We start from the raw sequence: 9,041 nt of genomic DNA, 5'->3' as shown, positions 1-9,041 counted from the left end.
TAAGAGATGATAAATTGAGAACTTACTTAACTGAAATTCCCGTGGAATGTTCAGAAGGAAATTTTTCGGTCTAATGGACCATTATCGTATGAATGATATGATCTAAATGAATTATTATTTAATGATGAGTTCTATATAAGGAGTATTTATCCCAGTATTCTATTGGGTTGACCAGAATATAAGGAACCCAGAATAAATTGGATCTTAAGAAAAAGAGTTGTCCTCTACTTTGCGAGATGAGGACATCTCGCACCTTTTTAAGTGGGGTAGAAGTTTGTAAGATTCCTCCCCCCCAACCTTCGAGGTATACAGGAGTAAGAATCTCCCTTTTTTATCTTAAAATTATTCCCTCTCTAAAATAAAAGAAAGATTTTGTTTAAAAAGGGAAGACACTTTCCCCAGAATACCTTATCAGGAGCCCACCTGTTTTAAGGATTCAGAACAATGAGTTCAGAAGTGAGAACCGGTGTTTTGGATGCCAAGGTTTTGGTCATCAGTTAAAAGACTGCCCGACTCCTACCATGAAAAGGGCACAGGGAAGTCTACAATCCAAATTCAGAGACCAATTCCTTCATACCAATCTAATCAAGGTCCGTCTCGGACAAGATTGCTTAAACTATGTCCAACCCATTGATTAGGGTCGAAATGACCAGTCAAATGCTTGGCGACTTAGAGCAACAGATGCAGGCAATTCATAAAGATATAAACGCTGCCCAGGATCGACAGAAACAATATACAGATAAGAAGAGGACAGTCAGAGAATTCAAAGAAGCAGTTATGGTCTTCATTTGAATACGGACCAAAAGAGTTTCTTTATCTCTAGGGGAGTATATGTAGTTATCCGTGGACCACAGAAAGTAAGTGACTTAGCCTACGAACTTCTTTTATCTCCTCATCTCAAAGTTCTTAATGCCTTCTATAGAAATATGTGCCAAACCCAAATCATGGAAAGACGGTAAAACTTCAGTGGCAAGATACCGTTGGCTTCTAGGTTACGCTAACTCCTTCCTTTATATAAGTCGTAACTTTTACTTATCGCTCACAGTAATCTTACTTTCATCGATCTCCCTTCTTCTTAATCTCCTTCATGGCTTGGCAACAGGAATTAGTTTTATCCATGATGATTTCTCACCTTCAAGACGCGAGCGAGTCTGTGAAGAAGGATTTTATAGAACAGTATGAGCGCTCACTTTTTCCTCACTTGGGAACGTCTGTAGCTCAGACCAAATGGCGGACCTATCAAGACATAACTAGGGTAACACCCTGGGGTCAGCAGCACTTTCGTAACAATGTCCGCTTGGCCATGGTTATCGAAGCCTTGGGTTTGGGTCCCCGATACTACTGCGTCATGAGATCAAGACATCTTGGGTTTTCTGAGCGGGTCTTCTTACTGGCGTGTTTTCTTCCTCATCAGAAGATATGCCTTTACCCCGTTTTTGGTTTGCCTCTCAGAGGTCCTTTTGTTAGATCACCTCATACCACACTGAGATAGGTGTGGCAATAACCAACAGAATTATTCCCATAGATGAGTTACCTTATACGTGCGCAGCTTGTGAGTGCTGCTTTTGTGATCATATGATGGACGGGCTTATAGAAGTGTAAAGAGTTCTTCTATCTTTACTGTATATGTTTCAAGAATGAATAAAGTTTAAATCTTGTTCTTGTCTTGACCCTTACTCTCTTTGAGACTTTTTTAATTGGTGGTTAATCTTAATTAAAAATTTTCTCTCAGTCTCATACTTCTGTATCTTGCGAAATTACCCCCAGTTTGCGAGATGAGGGTATCTCGCATTTTTCAAGTGGGAGAGAATGTAAGATTTCTCCCCAGCCTCTCAAAATGTCCAGCATCTTCCCCTGTAATCAATCCCTCTTCAGAAATATAAAAGACTTGTTTCTAACTGTTTTAACCTAGAGAGAGAAAATATTCTAGAGAGAGAATATTCAGATTTTTAATATTTTTGGATAGAAAATTATCTCATCTTATTAAAATAAGTTCCCCTGAAGCAGAAATTCAAAAAGAACTTTCCAATGTGCAATTAGAATTAATTGGAAATGGGTATAAAGGACCTTAGCCTAAGGGTCTAGATTTTCGGAAATTTTTGGATTATGGTCCAATTAAGGTTCATATGGGCCAATAGCATCAATCCATGTGTAGGGAGGAGATAAATCCAATTTGTAAAAGAAGATACCCAAAAATGAGTAAATGCTCACATAAGATGAAGAGTTGAAAATGTACAAGGTTTATTAGTAAAAAACTATGGCAATATTAAAAATATGAGATATTTTGGGTATCCAAAAATGAGTAAATGCTCACATAAGATGAAGAGTTGAAAATGTACAAGGTTTATTAGTAAAAAACTATGAGCAATATTAAAAATATGAGATATTTTGGGTATAATGATTCCATTTTGACACATATGTAAGGAAGGGGAGTTCTTTAAAGGAGGTGCATATTTCACATAAGATGAAGAGTTGAAAATGTACAAGGTTTATTAGTAAAAAAACTATGAGCAATATTAAAAATATGAGATATTTTGGGTATAATGATTCCATTTTGACACATAAGGGGAGTTCTTTAAAGGAGGTGCATATTTCACATAAGATGAAGAGTTGAAAATGTACAAGGTTTATTAGTAAAAAACTATGAGCAATATTAAAAATATGAGATATTTTGGGTATAATGATTCCATTTTGACACATATGTAAGGAAGGGGAGTTCTTTAAAGGAGGTGCATATTTCACATGCTTGAATAAGTTTTAAACTCATAAAAATTGAGATATTTCATCTCTCCTCTCTCCTAATTCAAGTCTAGTTACAAAAAGTTAGCTCAACTGACCTAAAAATAATAAAAAATTGACCAAACTGAGTTGAAAAATTCTAGAATCAGTTTGTTTGGTTAGGAACTCACTTTTTCTTATAAATAGAGGCCTTCCCCTTTGTTAAAACTCAACAATGTTTAATGCATTGTTACTCTACTCCACCTAAGCCAAGAACTGTGAATTCATTAATAATTCACTAGTTTTTGACACTTCCCTCTTTCTTCAATCCCCATTGGTGGCTCCATCAACATACTAAACCAATTGATTGGTTGGGGGCCTCTACCGTGAACAAAGAATCAAGCAATTGTAAGGTAAATAGTGAATATTGATCTTTTCTATAATTTCTCAATGTTTCTCTCTTCTCAACCCCTCTCAAGCTTAAGAAGCTTAATTGGTATGGTTTTTAAATGCTATTGAAGTTAATTGATGAATAGTAGTGAAGAGTTACATAATTTGATGAATGCTATTGAAGTTAATTGATTAATGATAGTAAAGAATTACATAAATTTTTATTTATGTTTAAATTGTAATGGTTTTTATGTAATTTCTCTCTCTCACTCAAGAAATGGTCATACTCATGACCCATTCTCAATCCAAATGAAGCTTTTCATTAAGCTTTTTCTTAATCCAAGATTAATCTATACTTGAGACAAAATTAATTATTTTTTTCTATACTTTTAGTTTATGTATTTCATGATTATTTTTTATTCAATCCATTATGGGTTAATGATCCAATTAGGGATCATTCTAATCATTCCCTTAAAGATAAGCTTTATCTTTTAAAATAATTGAGATTTATCAGTCATAGCACAGCGGAGCTATGGCAAAATTTTGTAAAAATTTACACATAAAATAATTTCATTCAAAGCATGAAAAGAGGACTTCCTACCATATTCTAGGAATTATCATCCTAGATTAATTAAAAGAATTTCATTGTAATCATGGAGAAATTTAATTTTTATATTATGCATAAAGGATAAATTTTTATATCAAAAGTGTTACTTTTATCATTTTTATTTTCATGCATACAAGTATGCATAAAGGATAAATTTTTATATCAAAAGTGTTACTTTTATCAAATTTTATTTTCATGCATAGAAGTATGCATAAAGGATAAATTTTTATATCAAAAGTGTTATTTTTATCATTTTTATTTTCATGCATAGAAGTATGCATAAAGGATAAATTTTTATATCAAAAGTGTTACTTTTATTAATTTTTATTTTCATGCATAGAAGTATGCATAAAGGATAAGTTTTTATATCAAAAGTGTTATTTTTATCATTTTTATTTCCATGCATAGAAGTATGCATAAAGGATAAATTTTTATATCAAAAGTGTTACATGTTAGTCGTCTCCGAAAACGACTAGGTGAAGACGCCAATGTGGTGGATACAAGTGTTCTTGTAGATTTAATTGAACCTCCGGTTTTACCACACGAGCTAGAGGGCATCTTGGTTTTTCAAGAGAAACGAACTCATCACATTATTAGACAACAATGTCTTCTTTCATGTTAAAAGAGTGATTTCCATCATAAATGATTTTTATGATGATAAAAGTGTGACTTTCATCAGAATTAGATTTTATGCATAATTAGATGCATATAGAATCTTTAAGGATTCTATATGCATATAGAATCTTTAAGGATTCTCTTTAATCTTCTGTTAATTTTTGTAAAAATTGGAAAAATGAATAGGTAGATAATATGTGAGAGAAAATTTTACCATTTCATATTCACTAAGATGGTAATGAGAAAATTCAATTAAACTATCGAAGTTGGAGATCGAGATAAATGATTATTTTATTCCTCTTAACACTAGTTCTGTAATTGGACACTTAAGTGTCCTGAGACACTAAAGTGTCCTGAAAAGTTCTTGAATTTTTGTGGACAATCTATTAAGAGTTTTGAAATGCTTAACATCCACAGATGTTCCTCAAGACCCAAAAAATCCTTGAGATTTTTTAATTTGCATTTTTCTTAGCTTTTGCAAGGCAATATTTTAATTTTCTTAGACACATGCTGATAAAATGCATGATTTTTGCTGTTTTCAAAAAATAGTCGTAATTTGGACATAACTTTTAGAAGGGACATAGTTTGATCATGAAACTTGGCTTGATGGAAAGCCCATGATGTAAACTAAATCCTAGAATCATCAAACGACAACTATTGGATAAATTTTTGACTCGCTAATATTGAAATGACGTTTTTTATACAAGTAGAGCATGAATTTTTCTCCTTCCATATGCAAGCTAATAATGTAAAACTTGAGGTGCACCCATGTTATATAGGGTAAATACTACTTTGTTTTGAATTTTCCAAAACTTTAGAGCCACTTTTTGGGCCTCTTCTCATACATGGCCTTTTACACAACCTGTTTTTAATACATAAAATGTCTAGCTGTGTAAGTGCATTATTTGTTGTAACTATAGGTGTAGACTACTTGTGCAAGCATAGTTATGATTAGTTTTTGATAAAAGATGATCAAATTTTATATTTTTATTTTTTACAGTTTTTTTAGAACTAGGCAATAAGAACCTTTATATGCATATATTTATGAACACAAATCATTTATGATGAAAATAACACTTTTAATATATAAAAAAATATCTTCTATGCATATGTTTATGCATAAAAATCTTTTATGATGAAAATCATACTTTTAATATAAAAAAATATCTTCTATGCATATGTTTATGCATAAAAATCTTTTATGATGAAAATCACACTTTTAATAAAAAAAATATCTTTTATGCACCCATTTATGCATAAAAATCATTTATGATAAAAGTAACACTTTTATAATAATAAAAATAATCTTTTATGCATACTTTTATGCATGAAAATCAAATTATGATAAAAGTAACACTTTAATAATTAAAAAATAATAATCTTTTATGCATACTTTTATGCATAAAAATCAAATATGATAGAAGTAACACTTTTATAATTAAAAAATAATCTTTTACGCATACTTTTATGCATAAAAATCAAATATGATAAAAGTAACACTTTTATAATAAAAAATAATTTTTTATGCATACTTTTATGCATGAAAATCAAATATGATAAAAGTAACACTTTTATAATAAAAAAATAATCTTTTATGCATAAAAATCCATTTTGATGAAAGTAACACTTTCATATTTAAAGAAAATTATTCCTTTATGCATAAAAATCTATTTTGATGAAAGTAACACTTTCATAATAAAAAGAAAATTATTCCTTTATGCATAAAAATCTATTTTGATGAAAGTAACACTTTCATAATAAAAGAAAATTATTCTTTTATGCATAAAAATTATTTTGATGAAAGTAACACTTTCATAATAAAAAGATTATTCTTTTATGCATTAAAATAATAACAATAATCAATATGCATCTTCTATGCATGAAAATGACACTTTTAGAGTATAGAGTTGATAGGAATTACTCTTTTAGCATAATAAAAGAGAATTCTTATTTCCAAAAATTTTGCCATAACCTCCTTTGTATGGCTGACCATTTTTCAAATTTCCCTACTTAATTTTGTCTTAAAAATTAACTCTAATTGATTTAAAGTAATCTATACTAATCAAAATTCACTTATAAAAGAGAAAAATTTATAAAAAGTTTAATTCCAATAATTATCACTTTAACTAGGATAAATTCCTCTTCTCTTAATTAATTAATAATGTATAAAAGTAGGAATAGAGAAATTGTCTTACATGATACAAGTTTTTGTTTTTATTTTTATTTTTCCTTTTTTCCAACTGGCCTTAAGCCCAAGATCCTCCAATATTTACCATTTTTTCACTGCCAGTAGTAGTAGGTGCATTTCACCACCCATACGTGCTTTTTTCCACCCATATAGGTGATGTCGTCGAGGGAGCACCTAGTGGGGGTTTGAACACCCAAGACCTTCCGATCTTAAGAAAAACACCTCACCACTTGAGCTACCATCTCATGGCATGATACAAGTATTTCATGAACTTATTCTTCTTTAAATTACCTCACAAAGATTTTATGAACCTATTCTTCTTTAAATTGAAATGAGAACTCTCCACACTTGTCTGTATCACTCTATGATGCTTATCTACACCAAAGGTAGTAACACAATACAAGGACATAACTTAACCAAGAGTCATAGTTATATCTTCAATCTTGATTCATTGTATGCCTTTCTATTATCCCTATATTACAACTTAACTCCAACACAGGTTTTTTCTGATTCATCACTCACCTCCTAGCCATAATTAAAAATTTAAGATGAATCTTCATGCAAAAGAAAAATGTCAAAGCAACATATCATCATTAGAAACCTTCTAATCATTCATAGTAGTTAACTTGCCTTAAAAGCATCCCTTGTGACACATACACATATACATATATCTAGAGAACACAAACAATAAATGATCTCTCCTTAGGTAATGGAGAAATCGTTGATCTACTTAAATTTTTTTTGGTCTTGGTTGTTGAAACTCCCTCCTTAGCCAGGTTAGACAAATCTTATAGATCTACACCAAGGGTGTAACACATATATAATTACGCAATGTATGTCATTAAGCTAATATGTAGAAAAATTAAAGAAAGCTGATATGAGAAACCAAAATTACTAATTCTATGTATAAAATATTTATAATATCCTAGTTAGAAGCTTATTTTTTGTATAAAAGAACATTTATATATGGCTAAAATCAATACATTTTTACTTAAACATTTTATGCTACTACATAGAAGTCAAAGGGTGTGTAGAAAAATGAAATAGCTAGTTGGAGAACGTGAATTTGTTAGTTCTTACTAGGAAACAACTATAATTTACTATTTAGACTATAGATTTCTATATAGGAGATAACTACTATATAGAAAAAACATAATTTTACTACATAAACATTATAATTTATTCAAAGGGTATGTAGGAAAATAAATTAGATAGTTAGAGAACCTAGATTTCTTAGTTCTAACTAGAAAACCATTTTACTACATAAACATAATAATTTATTCAAAGGGTATGTAGGAAAATAAATTAGATAGTTAGAGAACCTAGATTTCTTAGTTCTAACTAGAAAACCATCACAATTTACTACTTAGAATATAACTTTCTATATAAGAAAGTGTTGCTATATAGGAAAACTCATTGTTTCACTACTTAAACATTGCATTTTACCATATAGAAGTCAAAGGGTATGTAGGAAAATGAATTATCTAGATAGAGAAGCTAAATTTGCTAGTTCTAAATAGGAAACTTCTGCATTTTACTACTTAGAATGCATATGTCTATATAGGAAAGGGTTTAGAGTTCCTTGTGCTTTTGCTAAAGGCTTTTCATTTTACTACTTAGAATGCATATGTCTATATAGAAAAGGGTTTAGAGTTCCTTATGCTTTTGTCAAAGGCTTTTCATTTACCCAATGATGGTGTAGAGTCTTTGAAGACAATTCCACCTGCTATCAAGGAGGCTATTGATGTTGTTTTTCCTAGCAAACAAAAGACCTTCTGGAAGATTGACACAAGCTAAAGGAATAGTTGTTAATCCCATTTTGGATTAACAAGTATGCTCCTCCAATTGAGGACATTAATAAGTGCCATGTAAAGGCACTATAATAGTTGTACATTATGAGATATTAGCCACCCAAGGCCTTAGTTAAATAAGTTTTGGGCACCCAAATGTGAATAAGGGCCAAATGTATATAAGGCATTTTCTCATAATATGAATAGACACAATCCCCCTTTGTGCTATTGAGAGCTCTTCTTTGTGTCTTGAGAAAGATTCAGAGAGAGCATTCTAGCACTTCTGCCTCTTCTATGCTTGTATGTTGCATGCTTGTGTTGGAGAGTGAGAGAGAGTGATTGCCTTATGCGACGGTGCAAGCAACTCTATGGTGACACAGCGTGGAGGTGCAGCTTGGAGGTTTGGAGCTTAAGAAGTGAGCTTGGAGGCCTCAAGGGACTCAAGTTCAAAGCATTGCTAAGTGCCCTACAACAATTGTGTTCTATTCCTCTTCCTTTAGGTGAATGCATTGAGTTCCCTCTTGGAGGTGTGGTAGCCCATAACATTTTTGGTACTATTACCGGGGAAACACCTTTTTTTCTTCCTTCCTCTTGGAGTTTCAGCTCCCATTGCATAAGATTCATGATTGCCTTTGTATTCTGGTAGTGCATTGTGTAGTAAATGAATGGATAAGATATGTGTGGAAGTGAAAAACCGTGAGAAATTGGTTGTGTTTGTTGTGTATTTATGTGG

Source organism: Cibotium barometz, chromosome 29, assembly GCF_041138505.1.
Source record: "Cibotium barometz isolate CiBa-2024 chromosome 29, ASM4113850v1, whole genome shotgun sequence".
NCBI lineage: Eukaryota > Viridiplantae > Streptophyta > Polypodiopsida > Cyatheales > Cibotiaceae > Cibotium > Cibotium barometz.
Note: the sequence above shows the minus strand (reverse complement) of the source record.